Source organism: Taeniopygia guttata, chromosome 19, assembly GCF_048771995.1.
Source record: "Taeniopygia guttata chromosome 19, bTaeGut7.mat, whole genome shotgun sequence".
NCBI classification, from domain to species: Eukaryota; Metazoa; Chordata; class Aves; order Passeriformes; family Estrildidae; genus Taeniopygia; species Taeniopygia guttata.
This window is the reverse complement of record NC_133044.1, coordinates 9,194,899-9,221,444: the sequence shown is the minus strand read 5'-3', so window position 1 is coordinate 9,221,444 and position 26,546 is coordinate 9,194,899. Positions and strand designations below refer to the sequence as shown.

General features: G+C 45.2%; 1 protein-coding gene across 7 annotated transcripts in view; it reads right to left on the bottom strand.

Moving 5' to 3' along the window:
• AUTS2 (activator of transcription and developmental regulator AUTS2) overlaps positions 1–26,546 on the bottom strand; it is a 772,098-nt gene that overhangs the window by 537,542 nt on the left and 208,010 nt on the right. The gene's annotated exons all lie outside the window — the stretch shown is intronic.

Below are 26,546 nucleotides of genomic sequence, written 5' to 3'. Positions count from 1 at the left end.
TTTCCATACTGCTAATTTATCATCACTAATATTCTCACCTAACCAAAAGAATACACACCTTTCACCAATGATTAAAAATATTTCTTTTTAAACATTTAATCTCAGCAGAGCTTTCTGAAACTCTGCAGTGCGGCAACACAATTTCTGGAAGTGTCCATAGCACAGATTACAGATGCAGTTACTGTAAAAAATTTATAATACACAGATATTTTCAGCTGTTCCAAATTTTTCTCCGTGGCTAGCACCACATGTCTGAGAGAAAGAGCATCTTTGGAGGTATAATATAAACAAGTGAGAATTTTAAAAGGCTGTTTCTAGGAACACTGTTAGGGCTTTGATGAGGTTTAGATATGAAAATGTGAGATAAATGTGAGATAGATTGAAGACTGCTGCTCACAATTCCCTGTGTGGTTACAATCAGAGATGGTGGTTTGTGCTTTGGCTCCCCAGGTTTTCAAAGGGGATATCCAAAGGTTTCCAAAGTTTTCCTCCAGCAGCACAGAGCCCAGGCTGTCTGAGGAGGGGTGGCAGACCTGCAGCAGAGCACTAGGCTTCCAGGAGATTCCCTCCACATTATACACAACACCTACACTAGCTCTTGCATGCAGTAATTACTTTAATACAGTGAGGAAATAAATCCCCACAGGCTGATGCTGCAGGGAGCTTCTGAGAGCAGGGCAGGACTCTGCCAGTGTCTGACCATGGCACAGCACATACCTATACCCACACCTGCACCTGCTCCTGCTCCTCAGGACCTTCCTGTGGGCACAGAGCTTGTGGGGATTGGGAATGGGGTGTGTGTGGGCACACAGTCTGTGGGGACTGGCAGTGGGGTGTGTGTAGGCACACAGTCTGTGGGGATTGGCAGTGGGGTGTGTGTAGGCACACAGTTTGTGGTGTCTGGCAATGGGGTGTGTGTAGGCACACAGTCTGTGGGGATTGGCAGTGGGGTGTGTGTGGGCACACAGTCTGTGGGGATTGGCAGTGGGGTGTGTGTGGGCACACAGTCTGTGGGGACTGGCAGTGGGGTGTGTGTAGGCACACAGTCTGTGGGGATTGGCAGTGGGGTGTGTGCAGGCACACAGTCTGTGGGGACTGGCAGTGGGGTGTGTGCAGGCACACAGTCTGTGGGGATTGGGAGTGGGGCTGGCCCAGCCTCATCCCCAGTGGGTGCAGCTGTGAAAAGCAGCACTGACAGCAATGAGAGTGCCCAGGTGTGCTGAACAACCACCCAAGGGAACAGGGACACACAGGGGCAATGCAGGAACGTGAGGGGGATAAAAGGCTGGGCTAAAGAACAAGAAGGGCAGACACTTGCAGCCTTTTTATGTGCTGTGACTCTGTATGGGTTGGAGCTTTCTGAAATTGTATGGTGACACTGTGGCTGTCTCAACTGTGACAACTTCCCACGAGCAGGAAAGAAGTCTCAGGATGCTTTTCTTTCAGAGGGGAGAAAGCAGCACTGGAGGTGAGGTGGCTTCCCCAGAGCAGCCTGAGATGCTCCTCACCACCCCCGAGGATGCCACAAGAGCTGCCATCCCTCCCTGATTAATAAACCAAAAGCCAAATCTTTGACTTGTGTTCCAGGGACAGGGAGGAGCAGCAGTGACACAGCACTGTGCTAAGAGCTCCTCCAACAAAAGGCATAAAAAACCTCTGCAATTTGGAATGATGTATCAGCACCTCTGCAAGCCAGGCTTCCCCCAGCCAGAACTGCTTGGATATTGATCAGCCAAACAAGGAGATCAGTCTTTACACCAGTAAAATCTGAGAACATGTACTGTAAGCAAATCATAAACCTCAGAAAGTATTCTGAATTTTATCCATTTGACTGCAAAACAGAATTGTGAAAATCTGAACAAAACCCTGCAAAACCAATCTTAACCCCAAAGTTACTGGCTCATGTATTTTAACAGTGGCTACTGATTTTGCTGACTTTGTTTTCTGGTTTCCCCACTTCACGTGTACCCCATCCCAACCTGGAAGCATTTTCAGACAGAAAACTGCTCCTGCTGGGGCCTCTTTCAAAGGGTCTCATCACAAATTCCCACTAGTCACTTAGCAAAGTTTTGCTTATTATTTGTAGTGAGTGGAAACTTCTCAGCTGGGCAACTATGCCCAGACAGTCAATGATATTCCCAAGTGAAAACTGTAGCTCTGGTGAACACTTTTTCTGTGAAAGAAACAAAGGGGAAAAAGAAAAAAGAAAAAGAAAAAAAAAAAGGGAAATTAAGAAGGAATGTAAAAATAAAAAATAAATTGCAGGGGCTAAGACAATAAATTAGCTTTCTTAATGATCTGAAAGTTCTGGCAGTCCTGAGCAGGATGCAATAACCTCTCCTGTAGTTTTCTCTCCTCCCCTCCCAGCTCTCAGGGTGCCATCCCAGCAGGGAAATCACAAAGGAAAAGCCATTAGAGAGGCAGCAGGCCATTGCACTTAGCTGGTCAAGGGTAATTACCCTAATTAAAACACAGGTGGAGCTTGTAAATAGAAACAAGTGACTTGCCAAAGAAAAAACCCCAACAACCCCTCTGCTCCCTCTGTGGTGTCACTGGTCAGGGCAGGACCCGCTGGCCCAGGTCTGCAGCACCTCTGAGTGTGCAGAGCCATCTGCCACAGGGACATTCCTGCAGCCACACCAAATGGAGAAATACCTGAGGTCCTGGAATGGCTTCCCAAGGAAACACTGGCAGAGAAAGTCTGAGAGTGCCCAAGAGCTGAGAGGAAACAATTCATGCTCCATTCAGAGACACTTGCTGGCCTCAGCAGCTCTGGTCCTGGGCAGGGCCGGGAGCTGAGCTTTGATGATCCCTGTGGGTCCCTTCCAACTCAGGATATGCTGTGATTCTATGATTTGGGTGCTGTCTCCTTTCACCCAGGCCCCACCTAAGTCATGCTTGTGGTTCTATTTCAAACATCTGAGTTCCTGGGGTAACTAAGGCAAAATTAACATCTTGAATGAATTTCTGCTGGAGTTTTTGCCCTATGAAGTCACCATGGATCACCCCCATGATCTGACAGATCTGGGGTTTCACTCCCAAAGCTGTTGGAGGACTCACAGCTATGGATTTCACACTGCTCTCAATCCCCTCTGTGCTGTGTGCTGTGGAAACATGAGGCATTGCTCTGGCTCTGCAAAGCTCACAAATCCCCGGGACAAACCCTGCAGAATTTGGCTGCAAGCACACTGGATCCACTGCTCTGTGAGAGCTGCTGCAGGAGTATCTCCCCCTCACACGAAGGAAGGAGGAGCAGAGGGCTCTTTGCCTGGTGGCATGGCTCCAGGCTCTCTCAAAGCCTGCAGTGGTGTTGCTGAAGAGCCAGTGATCCAGGGCTGTGAGAGTTCTTGGCAAAAGCCTGTTCTGGATGGTGCTGAGCCAGGGAGAGAGGAGAGGGCTGCTGCACTGTGCTCAGGAGGAGCCAGAGCCAGCCAGGACAGCTCTGACCTGTGCTTCCCAGGGTGCTGATAGCTCTAGACACAAGCCTTTCATCAGGGGAAAAACACATCCTTTTTTCCTTACACAGAGGGACCTTTTGTACCGGGAAAACAAGCAGAGAAGATGAGAACATGACATCGTCACCAGGCCAACAAAAGACTGTGTCACCTGAGGCAGATCTGACACTCACAGCACATGGAAGTGAGAGGGAAACATCCACTCTTGGTGGCTTTAGAGAGGCTGTGCTACAGGAGAGGGCGGCCACAAAATATGAGGTGTGTAAAGCAGAGGGCAACAGGGAATAAGAGGGCACCCATCAGTGCAGGTGCCAGAACCAACCCCTCAGTGCTCCAGGGAGGCTGTGACTGCTGCAGGGAGCAGCTGGGACACATCCCAAAAAGCCTTATTAGGGCTCACAGGGACACGGGGACAAGGAGCCGTGCAGGGATGCAATGTGAGGAACCCACATCTGGCTGGCACACAAACAGGCACGCCTTCATCCCTGCGGCAGGGCTGGAATCCCTGCTGCCTGTTTCTAACATCTCCAATTGCTCGCAAAGCCTTGGGAGCTGCAGGGCAGGAGGCAGCCCCTGCTCTGGCAGGAGCCTGAGCCCAGTCATTGTCCCCAGACAATGAAGGTCCCCGAGCCAAGCCCGGCTCCAGCAGCGCTGCTGGTGGCTGCAGGAACCTGGGATCCCTCGGGAGTGGATGTGGCAGCCAGCTGCTGGGCTTTGCAGAGGGAAGTACGAGCAGCAGCAGGACCTTCATCCAGGGACAGCCCCCCTGGAGGTTCGGAATTTGTGCCTCTATGGCAGATTCAGGCCACTGAGTTGAGAACCCTCTTCATGCCATGGTGTGTCCCAGTTTGTTTTACCATCGCTGCCATACACTGACTCTCTTGGGAGAGCAGCCGGGGTGGTGGGAGAGCAAAACACACAAATAGGGCATTTCCTTGCAAGTGAGAAAAAATTCAGTTGTCACTCCAAATGGACCAACATTTGCTGATATGTTACTGTAATAAGTGGACAGTTTGAGCAATGATCCCTCCAAACTACCAAACAGTTGGTAGGATGAAAAAAGTTTCCAGACCATTTGATGTACACCCTCAAAAGAAATCCATTCGTGCTCAATAAAAGCACTCCAGGGAAGCAGGAGATGGCAGGAGCTGACCTAAACCACAGCAGCACAGTCTGGCTCACACCTGCTGCTGCAGAGGGACCCTACAGTCTCACACCAAACCAAGCTGCTGGGCACCAAGGCTGGACAGCAGCCACTTCACAGCCAACCTGTGAAAGTGAAATTCTGGAAGCACCAGAATTCACTTTAAAAAGTTAAGCATCTATGTTACCCAGCATTTTCCTACACAAACCCGTGCTCCACCCCCTGCCACATGAAATTGCAAGTGAATGTTTAAACACACAAGGCATCAGTTACTGATGAAGGAAATGGCTGATGCAAAAAAAACCCCCAAACCCACAGCACTCACCATCAGACATCGTGTGATACAAGCTGGCCTCATCCCATTGATTTTAAGGCAAGTAATTCTCTCATGGAGGACTGACCTGCGGTAGTTCACAGGAATGCTCTTCCCAGTGGATGAGCATTTGCACAATCAATAAAATGCACACAATCAATATCTCCCCAAAAGACTGTCAATAACTGAAACAGGTATTAAGTTAGAAGTCACTCCTGCAACAACATTGAAAGGATTAAAACATTATTCACCTTATCCCTGTATTCTTCTTCTTCTCACATCACAGCAAGCAACTAACCTTCAGAGACCAAAGCAGAAATAAATAAAAAAGCCAAGACCAAAGATCAACCGAGATTTTGACTGTGCAAATTCACAGTATTGACAGCACTGCCCTTGAGCACAGGCCCAGGAGCTGGGAGGGATGGGTTTATATCCAGCCTCTACAGAAAGCCCCTCTGAACCTTGCACTCGAAGCTCTGCAGTGAGCAGGAATGAAGGACTCTTATTAAAATGAGAAGCTAGCACTGAGGACTGTGAGTAAATACAAATTTAAGACTCTTAGTAAATACAAATCCATAATAAAATGTCTGTGACAGCAGCTTAATTCACAACATCCATTTATTTTGATGATGATTTGTGTTTTCACACAGTTCCTAAAACCAAGACAGACCTTCCTCTAACACCTCAATATTTCCATTGAAATTGTTGTGAAATGCTACTACACCATTTTTATCCCCCCCCAGAAATAACCTCTAATGGATCAAAGTGGGGATCTTTCTGCACACTGTAACACCAAACAGGATTTCTCAGTGTTTACCAGCAGGAACACAATATGGTGTCTTAGTTCACATGCTAAACCTACAAATGGAACACTTCCAGATTGATACCAACACATCCCACACTCACAGTGCTGCATTTTGTGGTACTAATAAAAGACTGTTATTCATACATACAAATGTGTCCCACACTATTTCACCTAAAACATCATTTGGGTGTTGCAAATTGCTTGTCTCTTTTTAGAGCACAACTTGCTCCTGTTTCACGCTGATTTGCAGGATATGGAAACCACAGGACATGTTTGAGAGATAAGACAGAACAAATTGCAAACCTAGGAGTATTTATCACAAACCCCACATTATCTACTGCTGTAGCCACTGCCTTTTTTTCTTCATAGTTGTTATTATTTGCCTATATATAATGGAAAGTTAAATACCCCCATTTTTTACTAGGCTTATATCCTGCCTTGGCATATTTAACCTGACAAAGAACAGCACTAGCTGGTCACAAGTGTACAGAAGAATTAACTATTTTAAAGCAGGTTTTCAATGGAGAGCCCTGGCCCATTCATAAATGCAGTTTTAATTATTCTGCTGGAAATTATGCTTTGCATTAACATCCATTCCTGTGTATCCCAGAGGGGCACACGCTGCAGCTCTGAAATGCCTGGGCAGGGTTGTCTCAGGTGTGTCTTGCAGCACAACATACAGAAAACCCATCTTTTCTGATGATTTCCTAAAGATAGCATACATAAAACACACATACAAACACTACCTTTGTCAGGACAGCCCTTCATGTGTTAGAAATACACATTAAACACTCCTATCAAATGAGCACTGTATCAAACCCCCTCATCTTTAACTCATCTAACCCAGTGTGGCCATGGCAAATTACTCACATACACATTTTAAAGGCATGTTACAAACCCCCAGCATGAGGCAGTTCACTTTGGATCTTCCAAACTTAATTTTGAGCCACAAGACAAACACTTTCAACATAATTATCACTACCATATGGGCAGCTCTGCTATTGTGCTGGTTCTAATTAGGATTGTATATGTTACACATGTTGAAAGAGTTTGCAAATATGTTTTGTGGTTGACAGTTAAGCTCAGTATTTAAAGTAATGTGAACTTTTGTATGTTTACATTGCATTTGTTGTAACAAATACATCATGTGCGTAATAAACATACATATGTGCACATATACATGCATACACACTATTTTGTTTTAGCAAAATAAACACAAAACAGGTGTCAGAAATGTTAAAACTCCTAACTGGAATAAACATATCCACCAAAAATTTAAATCCAGTGCAGTCCTACTCAGCTATTGGCTTCTACAGACAGGATCCAGAAGTATTTCCACTTTCTTACTAACATACTAAATTCATTGGATATTGGTATTTACATCTGTAATCTTGTATATGCTACTCAAAATTTGGAATTAACTTCTCCAAGAAGTTATCTGTGTATCTATCTATTGAGATGTAGTTTTTTTGCCACCAAAAGAATGGTATTAGCAATTCAAAGATAGAAAATAAAATCTGAGTTAAAATCTTGGAATGGTACAGCACAAAAGCCATTGGAGTAGAGGCAAAGAATGGCAAAGTATCAACAGCACACAGGTAAAGAACAAAAATCAATCCTTTACAAATACAAAGCCTGGGGCAATTAATTTAATTCTAAAACCTTATAGAAATATGCCAGGCATGCAGCTGCTGTCTGTGAATTGCAAGCAGGGCTTTGGAACCCTGCTATCCCAATCATTATTTTATTAGATGTGTGCACCTCTCCCTTTTGATTTGCAAGAGCCTTACATGATGTAAGAGCAGTACACAGACACATTTAATTGCTAATGATACTGTGCTCTGTTTCAAGTTTCAGCATTAGCATCTCAAGGTAGAAGAGCATTAGCAATCCTTTCAAAGCTTTAAAACCCACTTTTCATGTAAACACATTACAGCCTGAGCTTCCTTTCCAGTCTTTTGTCTTGCTCTCACCCTTCAGTTCAAAGTCATAAAATAACAAGATATCTCAATATTAGATAACTCCTGATACTGCTTTGAAGCAAGAGGACAGCAAAGCACCAGTCTCCATCAATAACACACCAGCATCTCTGAACACAACCTGCCTGCCTGCACAGGGGCATGACATCACAATTTTCACTTATTCAAAGAGACTTTTAGAGGCTCAGGCCACTTAAAAATGGATGGAATCAGTTGTCTCAATGCTCCTTGTCCAGGGCAGGCTGCAGAGGGCAGGTGTGGAAGCTTTACATCATCTCTGCCCAGACAGATTGCACTGTCCTGCTGGGGACGGACAGAGCACAGGGCAGGGCGGCCCCTGACACACCTGACCCACAGGCCTCTCCCCAGAACAGAAGTGAGTACCCACAGTGCTTCTAACAGGCACAGAGATGCTCTTCAAAGCCAGCAGGATGCAGGGAGTACAGCCAGCAGAGCAGGGATGAGCTGCAAGGAAACCAAACACCTCCAGAAGCAGAATTGTGTCCTTGACACAGTAAAATTAAGAACTGATGCACACTTGAATGGACCAATTTAATCCTACCAATCTACCTGGAGGACCTGCCTCCACCATGCCATTAGGCTGAAATAAAAAGCTCAGCCTAACAGATTAACTGTCAATCTCAAGTTTTCAGCTCACACACCCTATCATATTGAATGCACGTTATGCTGATTTAGCATTATAAAATTATTTGCAACCACATTTGACTGATGAGGAGTAATCAAGATAGAGGAGAGGAGTGTGAAGTGCTTCCATGGTAAGACAGACTGTGGTGTAAGCTCATTCCTTATTAGACAGCTGAGAACCAGCCAGGAGGGGGAAGTCTGTAGGAAACCATGCTGTGCTAGAAGTGTGTCTGCTCCCCACCAGCAAAGGGGAAATGAGGGAGAAAGATGAGAAACAGCTATTCTCTGGTTGTAGGAGTTACAGGTTTACTAGAGACCTGCCCTTCACCAGAGTTAGGCCAATTCTCCAAATGCATGCAAAACAAGAGAAAAACATTCATTTCCATCTCTCACTACACTCCACAGAATTAGTTACTCTGCTGGAAAAAATACATTATGTCTAACCCTCAGGTTAATCCATATTTATAATGAAGATGTTATAATTAGTGATCTCTACCACTCCCATCCAGCCATACTGAAACATTTCTACACTTCTTAGTCCATTAAAACATAATCACAGCTGAATAATACATCTGTAAGGTTGATCACAGGCAAAACAGAGTTTGTCAGTTCTCCTGCTCCTAATCTGCTACAGCAGCATAACAGCAGCCAAACCCGTCCTATTTCACAGCACCCAACAGAACTGGAGCTCCTCATTTCAGCTGCTCTGATGGCTGGTGTTTGAGGTGCTGACAAGGAGGCACCACTGCTGCTTTTGGAGGCTTCAGTCATGACAGTAACACCCCAGGATGATTGTGAAGATTAATGGGGTCACATTCCCTCTGCAAATTCCCTTGCACTTTAGCAAATAGGTTTTAATAGGGGAAGTTTTCAGGAGCTTCAGAGGAGGAGCAGGGAGACCCCAACACCTTCCTGGGCTCTGTCTGATCCCCAGGACTTTCCTGCCCCTTGACTTCTGTCATTTCCTGGCAGTGGCCCCTAAGATCTTCCAACACCAAACCCTTCATTCTTCTCCACAACCACCAAAGCAATTAAAGCATGGCCATCCACACTCCCATTCTGAGCCCCTCAGCTGACTGCCCAAAGGAAGCAGGTCGCAAGTGACATCTTTAGAAGTGTAATTTCTCTAAGAAAATTTCTCTATTTCTCTAAGTAAGGTTTCTATCCCTGTATCAGAAGTTTTGACAAATTTAGTGTTAACTAAAGTTTTACTGGATGTGGGAGAAGGATTCATCCCTCACTGTGAGTCAGTTACAACCAAACTACAGCAGCCAACAGGAAAGGGGAGCAAGGCAGTACACAGATCAGCTTTTCTCTCACAGATTTTCTATTTTCAAATAGAACCACAGATGGTTTGAGTTGGAAGTGACCTTAAAGATAATTTAGTTCCAGCCCCTCTGCCACAGACAGGGACAGCTTCCACCAGACCAAATTGCAACAAAGAGCATGTTTGCCTCTGAGCAAGTCACACCATCAGCCTCTTGCCTCTCAGCAGAATACAATTCCACTTCCAGGCCTGTGTGAAGGCTCTGAATGTTTTCAGACTCTCACTGTGTGTCAAACAGCTGTTCTGCACAAGCAAAGCCAATAAATGCCACTTTGGTGAGATAAAAGAACAAACCCTGGAACTCAGGTTGGAGCTCTGATTCCCTGTCAGTTGATCCTGTGGCTGCCTTTGTTATCTGTCTGCCTTTTCTTCTGCTTGCTCAAGTGGCAGGAGGAGGCCAGCAGTGACCACTCTGATCAAAACTGGAATCTGCTTCTTGTTAGCTATAAAACCAGAACACACCCCAAACCTTTCCGCCCTAAACAAGCATTCTTTGCCAAGGACAATAAATGACAGAACGGTTTGGGTCAGAAGGGACATTAAAGCCCATCCAGTGCCACCCCTGCCATGGGCAGGGACACCTCCCACCATCCCAGGTGATCCAACCCTGTCCAGCCTGGCCCTGGGCACTGCCAGGGATCCAGGGTGGGCACCTGTGCCAGGACCTGCCCACCCTCCCAGGAACAATTCCTTCCACATATCTAATGTAAACCTCTTCCATTTTAGTTTAAAACAATTCTCCCTTGTCCTATCATTATCTGCTCATGTAAAAATCCCTCTTTTTTATAAGCTCCCTCTAGGCGCTGGAAGGGACTTTAAGATCTCCTCTTCTCCAGGCTGAACACCCCCGGCCTTCTAATCCTGTTTCCAGAGCAGAGGAAGAAACAGAAAAAGGAAAAGAGAGGAGAAAAGAGGGAAGCGGCAGCCCTGCCCTCACAGCCGGTCCCGCAGTTCCGCGGCGCGGCCCGCAGGGGGAGCCCCAGCGCCGCCCAGCAGCCCCAGCCCGGCCCGGGCGGGCTCCGAGCCCCCGGCCCTGAGGGGAAGCGGCAGGACAGGGGCATGGCGGGCAGAAATCCCTCCAAATCCTTCCCTGGGGAAGAGAGACCCCGCCACGGGGTGCCCAGAGCAGCTGGGGCTGTCCTGGATCCCTGGCAGTGCCCAAGGCCAGGCTGGACAGAGCTTGGAGCAGCCTGGGATGGTGGGAGCTGTCCCTGCCATGGATGAGCCTTAAAGTCCCTTCCAACCCAAACCCTTCTGGGATTCCACCATTCTATGTATATTTTTGTTAAATGAAGAGAAGGGAGTGGGAAAGAGGAGCCGTTTACACAGAGGGGCCATGAAAATGGTTAAAGGTCTGGAGGGGCCCACAAGGAGCGACTGAGGAATGTTCAGCCTGGGGGAGACCGGGGCAGGTGAGACCTGTCCGGGGTCTGCAGCTCCTCCTGAGGGACAGACACTGATCTGCTCTGTGGGACAGGGACAGCTGGAGTGGACCAGGGCAGGTCAGGTTGGATTTAAGGAAAGGTTCTTCCCCCAGAGGTGCTGGCACTGCCCAGGGAATGGGCACGGCCCCGAGGCTGCCAGAGCTGCAGGAGCTCCAGGCTGGAATTGTTGGGGTGTCTGTGCAGGGGCTGGGCTGGGTGATTCCTGCAGGTCCCTTCCAGCTGAGGATATTCTGTGACCAGGAAAAGTGAAGGATGGGGGAGGAGTGTTTTTCCTTACAGACTGCTCTCATCTACAGAATGTTTCAGCAGAGATCACCTGGTGGATGGAGAAAACTGGCTGCAACTCCTTGTAAGCAGAGTTAACGCCAAGGGCCCCAAGTGCCCCAGTGCAGTTACTGGTGGAAGCACATCCTTCTCCCTGCTCCGCAAGCCCACGGACACCCTGGGAAAATTCCTTTATAAGCACAAGCATAGTTTGTGTTGATGTAAAAGAGAAAGCAACAATTTTCACAAGAGTTACAATGTCTTGCCTAAAAATAAATTCTTTCAATCATAGACAAAAGGGCTCTTTTGTCTATTTTTTACATATAAATATATATATTATTTGCATCCTATTTATTTGCTTTTCACCTCTTTCTGACCTAAACCCATCCCTTTTAGCATAAAACTTCAATCAGGACATTAACAAATAAGAGGGAAGTCAAAGTAGTACTTAAAATCAAATATCCAAATCACTGAAGTAAATAAAACATTAAAAATATTGTAAATTGTCAGAATAGTGTATTGGATTGATAGAAATGTCAAAGGGGTGACTGCCCCCACTCCCCACATGTGCAAACACCTCTCATCTGCTATCAGCAACATTTTCCCAAGTACTTTAACAACCACTCCTTCTTCCTAAAAAGCCTTTCTGGATAGAAAAGGAAAAAAGGTTCTTCATTTCGCCTAACAAGCTGTTTAAGTCCCAGTTCAAGGGTGAAAGGAAGGACAGGCAGAAAATTGCCTTTCCCCTGCAATCCAAGTCAAACATCTGAGTTTCTGCTGCAGCTCCTGCGCTGGCACTGCCCTGTGCACTGCGCTGGCACTGCCCTGTGCACTGCGCTGGCACTGCCCTGTGCACTGCCCTGTGCACTGCCCTGTGCACTGCGCTGGTACTGCGCTGGCACTGCAGGAGCGCCTGTCCCTCTCTGCTCCCTCCCCAGCTCAACAGGAGCTCAGGGGCTGACCCCTGCGCTGGCACAAGCCCCCAGAGCTCCTTCCAGGCCCCTTCTCCCACAGCACTCCCGTGCCAAGCTCGGGACACTCCAGCCACGGGACCAGGCAAGGAGCTGGAGGAGAGCTGCAAGAAAAATCTGTGGATCTCCAGTTCTCTTTGTTTCAGGAGAACCTTTCCATTTCGTTGTGCTTGGCTCCGAGTTGCTGGTTTTATCTTGCATTTCACACTTAAGGAAACCCAGCCAGGACTGCCAAATACTACAAGGTTTTCTGTCAAAACTTGGACAAGCTGAAAAGTTTTGCATTCTTTTAACCATAAACCTTAAAGCAACTCAGACGTTTATTTTACTCGCAGCTCAGGTTTGAGTGTTCCATGACATTTGGCCAACCTGGCTTGAGTTTTCTGTTTGAGGTTTCATTACAAACTCCTAATTCCAGAACAGAGTAATTAATACTTTTATTAATAGTATCTGTAGCAAAAGATTATAGGACTTGGAAGAATGACTCTGAGTGCAATTTGCTGCCCAGCAGACTACATGCAGTCCAGACAGGAGATCAGTCACCTAATTCAACTTCCAAAGCTGTGCGCTAACAAAAAAGCAAAGGCCTTTGGAGACCCAGCTGCAGGACCATTCCCTCAGCTGGCCTCAGCACTGCTTGTTCTCCGTGTTACAGCAACAGCCCCAGAGCAGACCCCAAGGAACTGCAATGGACAGCAGTTTCTGTTCCCAGAAATTACTCGCTCAGTGTGACACAACAGTTTGGGTTGGAGGGGCCCTCGGAGGTGACCTCATCCAAGCCCACTCCAAGCAAGGCTTATTCAGGAGAGATCCGGCTGCTCAGGGGAGAGCTGGATGGTCCAAGGATGCAGATCCCAAAGCCTCAGCACCAAAGGGACCTGCCAGCCTCCCTGGCAGATCTGAGCAGAGTTAAATGATTTGGGATTTTTTTTTTTTTGAGCTGGGTTCTGACCTCCTCAGCTTTGTGTTGCCTGTGCTCCTCAACGCTCCTCTGCTGGCACTGCATGTGACAGCCAGCATGGAATCACAGCGTGGGGATAGACCACACCCAGCTGAGAACAGACACCTAATCTGGAATTTCTGCTCTCCATTTCCCTTATTTTCTAGTCTGCCCCAAAATATGATGATGCTTTAGAGCCTGAAGATTAAATACGAGCAGCAAGCAGTGGCACGCTGCAGGCTGGGCAGCACAGAGTGCAGCAACACTTCTGAAGGAGGAGCTGCCAACTCCTCCAGGTGGCCTTGGACTGTGGCAGCCACTCACTGGGTATCCGTGGGACTGGTAGCGTGAGGAACTGTTACACAGGCTTGTTATGAAGCTCAAATGTTTCCATTAACATAAAGGAGCAGAAGTTAGGTTAATAATCTGAACACACTGACAGATGTTCAACAAACACTTGGCATTGCTGCAGCCAGAAGAAGAAAGAATTCAGTGTTATCTTGGAACAGCCTGCAGAACAACACGAGCGAAGCAGCAAAGCTCTGGTACCAGCTCAGACACTTGGATACGCAGAAAAGCCTCTCCTAGCACAGGCCCAGAGGCACCAGCATACAACTCAGCCCTGTCTGCAGACCTAACATTTTGCAACTCATAGAAAAAGAGATTTTACTTCCAATGCAAGTAAACAGAACTACAGTGGGAGCAAAGGCATGCTGCTGTTGCAGGAAAGTCAAGTCTCCACTGCTTTACATTAATTAGGACATCTCCTGAGTTTTACCTTAAATTCAAGTTCTGCTCAAGTTCAATCCAAGGCAAGTTCTAAACACAACAAAGGGTTTGTTGTGTTACTCAAAACACAACAAACTCCCCTCAATATGTCATTACTGTATAGAAACGCGGGATTAGTAAAAATGACAAATTTGGTGGAACGGTGACATGAATGCATTCTGATCAAAAAAAGCTAAAACCCATGAAACTCTCATTCAACAGTTAAGAGAAAAGCTCAGGGAACACCATGTGTGAGCAGTTCCATCAGGATCAGGGAACTGGGCATGGCTGGACAGCACTTACCTCATTACTGATGGTTCCTGTATGCTTTGGGCTACCTGTATTGGAAAAGTTCAGACAAATACACTGGTTTGGGGATTTTTAATGTGTTAACACTATTCACAAGTGTAAGGGAAATAGTAGGATCTAAAGCTTGTAAATGAGCTACAATCTTGAAGGAGCTAAAGATTAGACTGACCTGTGTTGCATCACTTTACAAGTTAAATATTTTTCTTAAAGTGCTAATCCAATCCAAACAAGGGTTTGATTCTAAATTAAACAAACTCCACTTTTATTGGTATTAACAAAAATATGCAATGCTAATTTCAGCAGGCAAGCACTAACAAGAACAGTTATGCAGGCTGTGCTTTCTCCAGGGCAAAGAAGGAAGGACATTAACTTCAATTTCCTTTTTTCCAAGCAAAATGCATTCTATTACAAAATCCACTGCAATGTTTATTTAAAAAAAAACCCGAAACAAACAACAAAACAAAATCCCAAATTTCCTACACACCCATGTTTTTAAAGAGTCTTTTAAAAAACCCACTTCCATTGCATCTCCACTTCTGATTCAATTTGCTGTCAAAGGTCATGAGCTAAAATATACAGTTTACGCTAAAAGCAGGAAGCAGGGTAAGTAATTGAATAACATCAGGAAATGGAAGAATACTGCCATTTTCCTAATGGATATAGTACAAGGTTTATTCTCTCCAAATTTAATTCTAGGAGCTCCTGTAGTAAGAGCTTTATTTTTCTTCAGCTTGAATTTTAGCCTACAAGGTTTAAAGCAAAATCCTTGTGCAATCAAAAGAACAAAATACCACAGCAGCTTTATTTTCTAACAGACAAAGATGATCATTTCTGCAGGAAAGAGAAACCCCCCATCAACAGTGTCTGAAAACAGAGCTGGCATAGCAGGTTGGCTGCTTAATATACATGGGCTGGAAATAATTCTACTAAATCAGAGTCCTGAATTATTCATGAAAAACAGATTTTCATGATTTAAATTAGAAAGACTTAAAATTACAAGCCTTGCATTGCTATTGATAGGTAAGATCTCTTTCCCTCTAAGCGATGTTACAGTCTCATACAGCTCCACTCCTGGAAATGCTTTATGATCACTCTAAAATAGTACAAAAATCTCCTGACACTCACTCCTTCTGGAAACAACACACCCTCTGGTACATGATTTAGACCAGTAATAGCCCACCAGTAATGATTATATCAAAATATATCATTATGATAATGAATAAAGTTTGAAGGGATCGTTTTCAGTATTTATTGCATATTAAAGCACAAGTTCATTTAAAACATTGGAAGCACAAGCCTTAGTACTGCAAATAAACTCTTTCCATCATGAAAAACACTGCACTTCTTACAGGAAGCATCAGACCACAAATCTGACTTCAGATCTTTCCGAAGCATTTTGTAATGACACACAATCCAGCCTCCCTCCCTGCACTGTTAGTGATTTATAAAGACCATGCCATTAATAAGCTGAAGCTTGCTTTGCTTCCCGGGAGCTGCCATCCAGTCATTCCCCACAAATCCCCTCAGCTGTGATGGCTCCAGCGCTTTGCATTAGGCTTTATTAATATTCATTCATCACACAGGTACTGCCTTTCATCTGGAGATCTCCAAACTGCACAAATTCCCCAATTAAACCTATCTGCCTTGATTAGGGCTTGGTAGACAAGTTCTTCCTGCTGAAGCATCATTTCCATGCAGGATGAGCTGGGGCCGTGGGGCTGGGTGTGCAGAGCCCACGGCAGGTCCTGGCAGGGTCACGTCTGGACACTGACTGAGCTCGTGGCAGCTCCATGCAGAGGCTGCTCCAGGCTTTTCTACACTCTAAGAGTGTTTTTTGGAAATGCCCAGCCTGAGCTAGAGCTCAGATGTTAATCCAGCAGCACCTGAACTGAACTGAAGTGAGTAAAGGCAGCCCGGGCTGGCCAGAGCCCAGAGCAGGAGCAGGGCAGCAGCTGGGATCACCCACCCAGCACCCAAGGGACTGCTAGAAACAGCTTCAGGGGCTAAGGCAGGACCCCTGCTTCCTGAACCTTTGACTTTGGCACAGGAGATATGGAAACTCACTCCTTTTCCAGTTAGCAGGATCAGTCCTCAGCACATCATTCTGTATCATCAAGAGAAGTGAAGACAACCAGAATCAAATCTTGCAAACTGAGAGCATCATGCCACCCAAATATAGCTTTTATTTGACAACACAACACTAAGTCATCAGTATCCTGTCATTTCCTTCTTGAGAACCAAAGCACAGAGCACTTGTCTGGATATTAATTTATTTTCTTAAACATAGGAGTTATTTTCCTTCACCCACTGAGCAGGTTATATAATTAACATCAAAGCAATTTGAATGCTGCTTGACTTGCTAAAAGCTGGTAAACAAGCAGGAAGCAATAAAGTGCTTTACAAGAAAAGAACATGTGTTGTGGGGAGGGGAGACAATAAAACATTAAACAGATTGATTAGTGATTTTAACAGAATTTCCATTTTTATTAACCCTCTGCATGATTTGGGCACTCGATTTTTATTTCATTTATAAAAGTATGAGATTTTTTGTTCAACTAGATCAGAGAAAAACCTGTTCAAAAATAAATGATGAGCATGATTGGCAAAAATAAAAGTACCGTGGAGAAACTTCATGTGCCAAATATCTGCTGCTCCCAGTGGCTAGGAGAAAATCCACCTGCTTTATGACTGAAATATTTTTTACTGACATATTAAGAAAAAGCCAAGCTGAAATCACAAGAAAAGGTATCAAACCTCAGCTTCCAGTTCTGTACCCATCCTTAGCTGTTTTATTTTATTGATTTAAGGACTTGAGTCTGGGAACAGGGTTAGCAGGGCAAGCTGTGCTTAGACCTGACAGCATTTTATGAGCAAACTTAGGTGTTTCTCTCTTGTTTCTCTGTTCATGCAGAAAAGAGTTGCATGAGAGGGAACTCGATTCTTCTTTATTAAGCCCACAGGTTCATTACAACCATTTGTAACTCTACCACGTGGGAAAGGGCACACAGGACATGGGAACTTTGAGGTCAGTGACTCAGTCTTTGCTGTCAGAGACTGCAATGGCCCGTGGGCTTTTTATATGACCTAAATCAACTTCTGCCTGCAAACCAATTATGTTCCTGCTTCCTTCTCCAGCAATTTCTTGCAGGATCTCAGCAGGCTTTGGGTTAAGGCTGAACTTCCTGCACTGGTTTACACCTTCAATAGATCTGCGATGTCTCGGGATGTTCACACATGGACAGGTCTACAAATACAAACACTCTATTCCTGTGTCTTTGTTTGCTAGGCTACAGAGAGCTTCTGGTGTCTTCCATGCTAGGAGGAATTGGGATTAAACTGCAATAGCGATTCTTTAATTGGAGAAAGTGGAGATTTGCATTTTCTTAAAGCAGGTGTCTGCAGCTCGCAGAGCCCAGCAGAGGAGGAAGGCAGACCCAGGGGAGCAGCTATGGCCAGGAACAGGCTCCTGCCCCCTCCTGAGGAAGGGGGTCTTTGCTAAATTTAGTTTGCTCAAGAAAGTCCACTCACAACACAGTGACTCGTTTCAATAGCCTTCAATGGCTGATCCAATACAGATAGATAAATCTGAAACTGATCTTACACTATTAAAAAATGGGAAATTAGACACATCAGGAGTAGGTATTTTGTCACAGCCTCTACAGTGTTGCTGATATTAGAGACAACTTTGAAACAAAAAACCATGCTCATGGTTTTAACTTTTGCAGCCAGTTGTCTATAAAAATATTTGTATTCTTGTAGCAAATTTAATAAAAATTCTTAAGAGTAACTCTTTCATTTTTGCTCATAGAACCTCACTGTATTTTAATATTGAGCAGTGAAAACTATTTCAGGGAAAGGTCAGGAGGAAAGGAGAAGTTTATTTTGTCTGGTTTAGGAGTCATGGCCTTACACAGTAATGGCTACACTGTGTTCAACAACACAACAAATCCAAATACCCACTGGAATTATCCAAGAGTGCAGCAAGCTTAAAGAAAAAAAAACACCTATGGCACATTTTGCTAATAACATAGGAGGCCTTCCTCGTGCACAGAAAAGCATTGTTGATAAAGCATTAAACATTGGAAATGGGGGACTTGGATTTAACAGTTTGTTCCATTTCAGTGGGTTTGGGCACAAATGAAAATGTCTTGATTTTATAAAATTGCAGCATTACGACTTTTGAAACTCCACAAAGCAGAGAACAACTTTCCCCAGCCTGAGGAAGATTATTAATAATTCTCCTAAGCTGTACACCCAGGTCATTTTTTTGCTAAAATGAAATAAATAGCAGAAAGTTTAGAAGTGCACCCTTCCAGCAATGCCATGCCACCTACGGGGACACAGGCAGCCTCTGGGGCTGGCCAGAGCCAGCCAGGCTAAATCCAGGGAAAACTCCAAAACCCCACAATGGCCCCTAAAGCACTGCAAACCATGAAGGCAATTGTGTGAGCTCCATCCTGGAATTCCACAGGGATTTACTGCACACTGCCATTCCCCTGCCCTTGGCTCCCCACTTGTGATAAATCCCAGCCCCAAGGGCAGCTGCTCGGAGCCAGGACAGTCCCAGGGGCTGGAAGGAGCCAGCTGTAAAAGCAGGAGTGCTGCCTTTAGGCTACCAGAGACAGAAAAGCAGCCCACTTAGCCCAGCCAAGGCACTGCAGCTTCCCTGGGGAAGGCCAGACAGGGCCCTTGGAGGGAACAGTTCCTCTCAGTGCTGTTCACTGACACTTGGACATGTCCTTGTGTCGGAATCTGTGGGTATTGGTGATTCCGGGATTGTAGAAAGTCTCTGTCTTTCTGCCCCACTGCCAAAGAAGAAGCCATAATTGGTCTGTGCTGGTTTCAAGGTTGTTTATTCTGTTTATCTCTAACATGTTCTGCTGCCCTGCCGCAGCTCTGTCCTGCAGGGCAGCGTGTGGGGCTCTGCCCTCAGTGGGATGGTACAAACATTAAATACCACAAACTACGTGTACTATATTTACAATAACGTGCCAATATCTGTCATCTACGTTGAACAGCGTGTCCCCAGCCTAAACCAATAAAAAAATGCCAACACCACAGTGAAACATGGAGGGCATGAAGAAGGAAGAAAAGGACAAGACACACCCAATTCCTCCATCTTGTCCCCTCTGAACCCCTAATCTAGAAATCTAAAATTTTACTTTTGCACCCATGTCACAATTATTACTCTTATCAAACACTCAGAGCTTGTAATTCATCCTGTAAGATTGAAAACTCTTTTCCATGGACAGAGATCACAGACAGTGTCTCTGGGGGCTCTGTCCAGGGGGGTTCCTGACCCCTGCCAGGGTCCCAGGGCAGCCAGAGGGTAAGCTCTGGATTCCCACATCCTTGCACACTTCTGAAAGCCATGGCCCAGGTCTGTGCCCCTGAATCCATGGAGCTGCAGCACTCGGGAGCAGGACTAAGGGTACAAAAGCCTAAGCAGCAGTTGAAGCATCCCTGGGAGCTGACATGCTCCTGAGCACCCCGGCCTGCTGTGCCCCTCAGCAGCCCTGCACCCCAGCAGTGCTGCAAACCCAGCACAGCCAAATCCAGCGCTCCCACGCCTCTGCCCTGCTGAAAACTGAGTTTGGAGAGGAAAAAACAAGAATCACGTAACATAACTCGAATGTGAGGATGTACTTCTGTGCTTACAATTAATCTGCGGGCAAACCCATAAGTTAGAAGTCTTGGCCTAAATTTATTTCTAGAATACAAAAAAATATTTTAAAAGGTTCTGGATGACTTCCTTTTTAAATTAAAAATGGTCACTTTATTATACTGTCTTATAATACTTAAACTAGCATTTAATTTATCTCCAGGCAGACTCAGTCAAAATTAATTTTTTGTTTAATTCCTTACTGGTAACATGCATGGAAACTTTTAAGACAGCAATTGATTGCATTGAGCATTTAAAATATGGTTCACTTCCTGGCACATTTAACAATCATTTAAGTTTTCAATTAAAGTAGGGTGCCAACATTACAAGAAAAAAGATAATCTTGAGAGACAATAGCTGCTCTGTGCACAAGAAACTATTTTTTTACTAAAATTCTCAAGATGTCTAATTGATTAATATAATTAGGTTGGCCCAAAAGTGACTGTTTCTAATCTCCTTTTTTTTCAGATGGAATTTGCTGGGAGTTTGTGTCACACTGGATGTGGGTGGTGCACACAGGGCCCTTCCTTTGCCACAGCATTACCTGGCCAGGTGACAGCACAGTGACATCTCTGCAACTCTATCTCAGAGCAAACTGGAGTCAAAAGACAAAGTGAGACGCAGCAGGGCAGAGCAGAGAGAGTGGCAATATTTGCATTAGAAATAAAAACATGCCAACATTACTCATTTTCTTGCAAGCCTGATCACACTCAACACAACAGCAGACGCAAGCACACGAGGCAAAGAAACCCTTCCTCTGCCAGAGCCCAGGGGTGATCAGCTCACACCATCAGCTTCAGAGAAATGGGGAGATCTTCATATCCCACTGGCTATTCCAGATGTGACCCGAGTCCCTCCATGCTCCTCCTTGGCTGAACAAGCTCCACCAGCCAGAAGTATCTCGACAATCACAGTCACCATGTCAGGTGCTAATTAATGGCCATCCTGAGTCCTGCTTAAGGGACAGTCCACACGGCCCAACAGCTGATATTTCATCCAGAGTGGCCACAGCAGCCTCTAACCAAGCTTTAGGCTTGTCCTGTTCTGGGTCTGTGCCTGGGGACTCTGTGCCTGCAGTGGTGCTGGAGCTGCTGACGCACAGCAGGGTCTGAGCTGGGCAGTGCACAGAGCAGCACACAGGCACAGGATCGAACCAACATGGCAAACATGTGCTTCTGAGGCTGAGACACAGGCATTTGCTACTTCAGCATCAATAAACACCATCTGGGTAGAGGTCCTCTTAGCTCTGGGCACATGCACTCACTCACAGCACAGGGGCATGACAAAAACCAGGCCTTTTGCTTCCACCCTCACCAGCCCTGCACGGGAATCTTTTCCTGGAGAAGCCATTTTGAGTCCCTGGGACTTCCCAAAATGCATTTTAAGCCTTCTAGCAGGGATAACATCCTGAGTAATCAATTTGACTCATGATTACTATTTCAAACACAGGCTCATACCCAGACAAAAAAAGCACACTTACATGGCAATATATACAGAACAATAACATTGCCAGATGGTATAATACTGAGCAGAATTAATTTCACACATGATGTTTTCAAGGTGTTAAAATATGTCACAGCTTCTGCTAATAAAACATCTTCCTTTTCCCTCCTCCTTTTAAGAAATTGCTCCCTTCCCACCAGCCTGTATTTTACATTATATGTGTTTCCATCCTGATAAGGGCAGCTGATTGCTTGCAAACCTAATTACAGTCAAATGAAAGTCTTTCAGAACCATCATTAGCAATTAGGACCTGCTGGATTTGCAGTGTATCATTTAGAGAGGTATAATTCAATGGCTTATTGAAAAATTGCAGGTGAAACTGGTGATTATGAGGGGGGGATGCCTGTGACATGTCACTGTGGGCGAGCACTGGGTGGAGTGGCAGCTCCCTGAGCACTGATCAGTGGCTGCAGGGTTTGTTCTGGCTGAGCACAGCCCTGCCCAGGACCAGCTCTACGCTCCCTGAGCTTGGTTTTGTGTGTGCTCTCCTGGCTCCCCAAGCCTGGCTTTGTGTGTGCTCTCCTGGAATCCAACGTGCCCATTCAGCAGCTCGGGGAAGCCAGTGGGGATGTGCAGCATGGAACAACAGGCACACCAAGCCACACACATCATTTTTCAGTCCTTTCTGCAGAGAACAACAGTCTTTTCTGTGCCCATTGAGCTCAATTATATATTATCAAGGCCCAGAAGTTGTTTGGATGCTTTTGAGCAGCTGGGTGCCTTCACAGATGACGCACGGGATACGGTGACTGCGGGTTAAGTGCAGCTGGAGATTTCTGTGGCCTCTGATCAGAGGCAAACAGCAGTTGAGAATCACAAAATGCTTGTAATTCAAGCACTGTTTGTCACCCACGGCACTTTCCAAATGGGAAACGAGAAGGGGACTGAATGGCAGCCCAGCTTTCAGCACATGCTCCCACACAGACAGGAATCCACACACTGTGCATGTGTGAAAATAAAGTGTGGGTCCCTGCCAAGGGTGAAATTACCAACTGGCCAGCATGAAGCACTCAGCATTTCCACAGCACATGGTGCACTGGATAAAACTGAGCTGGACATTAGCACAGACAGAGGATGGATACTGGCTCACAAAACCTGCCCCCACTCTAGGTATTCCCCTTCTATTTGCACACCATGTGCAACATTTACCCCTCAAAAACCCCACACAGCCTAGCCTACACCTCTGCAAAGCCTCACATCTTCATTCCTCCCCCACAGATCTCTTTCCATTTTTCTATCCTACAAAGGGTTCTCAAAGCCCAGATCTACCCATCCCCTTTATCACACAAACATCTTCTCCTGTGGTATTACTGCACCCACTCAAGTTGTGATGTAACATCAAAGCACAGTTACCCAAACATGGCCCTTTCTATTCTTTCAGAGATGTAATCCGATTTTTTTTTATCATTTCATGGGTTATTTTTAAAAATAAATGTTGTTTGATATGCTAGATTAATAACCAGTGTTTTGAGTGACACGATACCAACCCAGTTTTTTTAAACCAGTGGCTCCTGTAGGTCCTATTGCTGGTGACACCTGTAGGTACCTTCAGACTTTTGCAACATCAGCACAGAATCAAACCACACCGTGTTGGCTGCAGCACAAACAGCAAATCCACTCATTTCCAAGTGGCTGCACTAGCATCTTGAATCTGAAAAAAAAAACAAACCCTAAACCAAGCAATTTCTCCCTTTACATACAGAATGGGAACATTATCTCCCTTTCCATCAACGTGTGGCCATATCCCTGCTGACCTGATCCTGGCTGATACTGCTCCCAAGGCATGTATGTGGCTTTGTCTCACATTCTACCAGTCACTGCTGATGTTTCCTGTCATTTAATAAAAAGCCAGACCTCCAGCAGTGCAAAACCAGCCCAAAAATCCCACATACAGCTTCCGATCCCCCGGTAGTTTCACAGCCCAGGTTCCTTCCTGATCTTCAGAAGTTTTATAGTCACTGAAACGCACTGGATGCCAGTGAAGGAATCCCAAATCCCAGCAGCTATGTTCAAGGAGGTGCAAGCCTTTATCACTCACTCCGGGTGATGCACGCTGTAGGCAGGATTTCCAAGGTGTCTGACCTCACACTAACATATCCCCATTTCTCCCCTTGCACAGAGCTGCAGCAGTGATCCAAGAAATGAAACAGTTCTCGTCCTGGTGGCTGCTACAGCACTCCCAGAGCCCACCCACAATTTCATTTTCAATTAGCAGCTCTTAGAAAAGTAGTAATGAAAGCAGTTGCTAAAGAGCACTCAGATGTCATTGAGAGCCTGCAAACCCAAACTGTAAATAGCACATTGTAAATGGCTTGTCAGCACAGTCAGCTCTCCCCGGGATCACAGCACCAGTGACAGCCCAGCCCATCTGCCACGCTCCCGCTGGCTGGGGGCTTGGAGCTGGGACTGCCAGAGTCAGCACTGCATCTTCTGCTGCTGTTCTTCATCTCATTATAATTTACCTCCTAATTCATTTCTCCATCATGAGTTTTCTTCCCTCTTATTTATCATCCACCTCCTATTTATTACCATTTGTCTCCTTCTCTGCTCTCCTGCAGGATGTGGGATTGGGATTTGATATTCTGGAAGCGTCTCTGGAATCAGGTGGTGAAGGCAGAGCCCAGGAACTGCTGGCTGTCTGCACACATGAGCCAGCCAAGGCACCCCTTGCCCAACACACACACTGCTGCTTTAGCAGCATATCCAGAGATGATTCTCTTCTGCAAGAACCTCCCACCAGATGAAGAAAAACAGTGAAGGAAATGGTGGAGGTAGCACAAGTCCATGTCTTCTGCTCCTTTCAAATCACACACCCACTGTAAAAGGATAAATTATCCTTCCCTCTCATTATCAAAATACTCTCAACCCTCCTTCTGCCCTGAAAGCTCATTGTTTCCTGGTATGCCCCACTGTGCTCAGACCTTGAGGAATAAAATCTCATTAAAAACCATTTAAAAATGTTTGCCACCCTTTTACTAGTTTAAAAATGTTCACTTTAAGATTTCCAAATGATTTTTACAGAAAGCACATAAAAACATGCCATCGCCAATTAACGTAAAGGAAATTAAATTTAAAATGCTGGAGAAATATTCTGATGAGTCTTATGTTTGCTTAACGCCAACTAAAATTTCCTTGAGGCATTTAATAAGTACATTTATAAAAGCTCACAAAGCAGAGTTCAAAAGTCTTCTCGCTAGTAAAATATGAGCCTTAATTAACCTACAGTTTCACATTTTCTGGATTTCAATAAACCTGTAGGCATTTCAGCAGAGCTGGATAAATACCTGCATGAATACTGCAAGGATTTTCTCTGAAAACTAATTAGCAATGCTTTCAATAGCTGACTTCAACTAAATCTGTTTGACAAGGGAGCTTCATACCCTAAATCCTGCAGTGAGAGTTCCTTCCAGCAGATAACAGATTTCACAGGAAAGCACATCCAACAGGACTGTTAACCACTGGAAAAGCCATGAATGAGATCTCCAGGTATAAAACGCTTCCCAGCAAGGACAGACTGCAGCCAAGGTCTAATGCAAGTGACAGCTCCGAGATTGCATCCTGCCATCCAGTTACAGTAATCACAGGTGACAATTCAGGATTCCCCCAGGGACAGGAGAGGCAGGATAAATTGTTTGTATATCAAATATAAAGCCCTAATACCTGCAGAAGCCTCCTGAACTTTAAGTGAGGACACTCCTGCTGTGTCACACACAAACCACAGTGGCCCCAGCTCTCGGCTCACTGCTGTCTGACAAGGTTGACAAAGCAAATCTGCTTCCCCTTCAGGAGCCCAGGGACTCAGTGGGATGGACCTGGGTGGGGAAAGCAACCCAGAGTGTGCAGCCAAGAGTCACTTGAGGAGGAAAAGTGTAACATGATCAGGAAAAAAACCATGCTCAGAACTTATCAATCTCCTCCTCCTTTTGTGCTCTTCACCATTTGTCTTGAAAGAGGTCAGAAAATGCTTACCCAAAACTCTTCGTATAGGTGGTGGGCATGTCTTTCCAAAGAACTTTGCAGTCTTTTCCATGACATCTTTTTTTCATGTTAAGTGCCAAAGCTGTATGTGTTTGACAGCACATACTAAACTGTTCAAATGTTCTTATCTGAGGAGCTCTACCTCTAAATGCAATACCAAATGTATTACATTTATATTGAGCAAGAATACTTTATTTCCTCTCAATCTTATGCCTTAGGAATTAGGCAGAGTACTCAGATTTATCAGCACAAAGGAAAAGCATTTTCCATGACATTTGTCAACTCAATACCTTCCAAGCCAATGCATATTCATTCCCAAAAACACAACCTCACCAATAATCTCCATCAGCAGGAAGGCAAATTTCCTTCACAGATGAAATTGTGGGCAGAAAGGTTCCACCTGACATTGGGCCCCACTAGGAGAGTTCACAGTGCACAGAGGCAGTCTGACAGACCAGAACAGAACAGAGACCATGGAGGTGAACACAGGAAAGTCAAGGAAACACAGCAGCCTTCAATATCTACTGGTAATGGAATCATTGCATCAGCCATCCTGAAGCGTTCACCTTCCTTTGAAATACCAAGTAAAATTAAATCAGAAGAAACACCTTTAACAGCTGATAGTGTGGAACAGGCATTTTGCAATTTCTTTGCTCTGCTAAAGAACTGTATAATCTCTTACTATATTCCTGTATACAGCTTAACATATAGGCTTCAAAATTATCATGAAAACCTATTTCTTCCCAGCTTCTCTAACTGTGCATATCAAAATTGAATACAACTCAGCACACTTGTCATCCTCAATGTTCCTTCCATCTCCCTGAACTCACAAAATGAGAAGCAGTGAATTCTCACTATTTGCTACAAGTTTCTCTGCAAAGCAAGGTTTGGTTTGCACTGAACAAGGATGAAAACTGATTCCATGAATATCAACCATCCCCATTAAACGTTTAAATTTTGGTTCAAGAGTCATTAATATCATTCAAATACATGCAAAAGCTGACCTAGTCACTACTACTATGTGCTATTATCAGCATC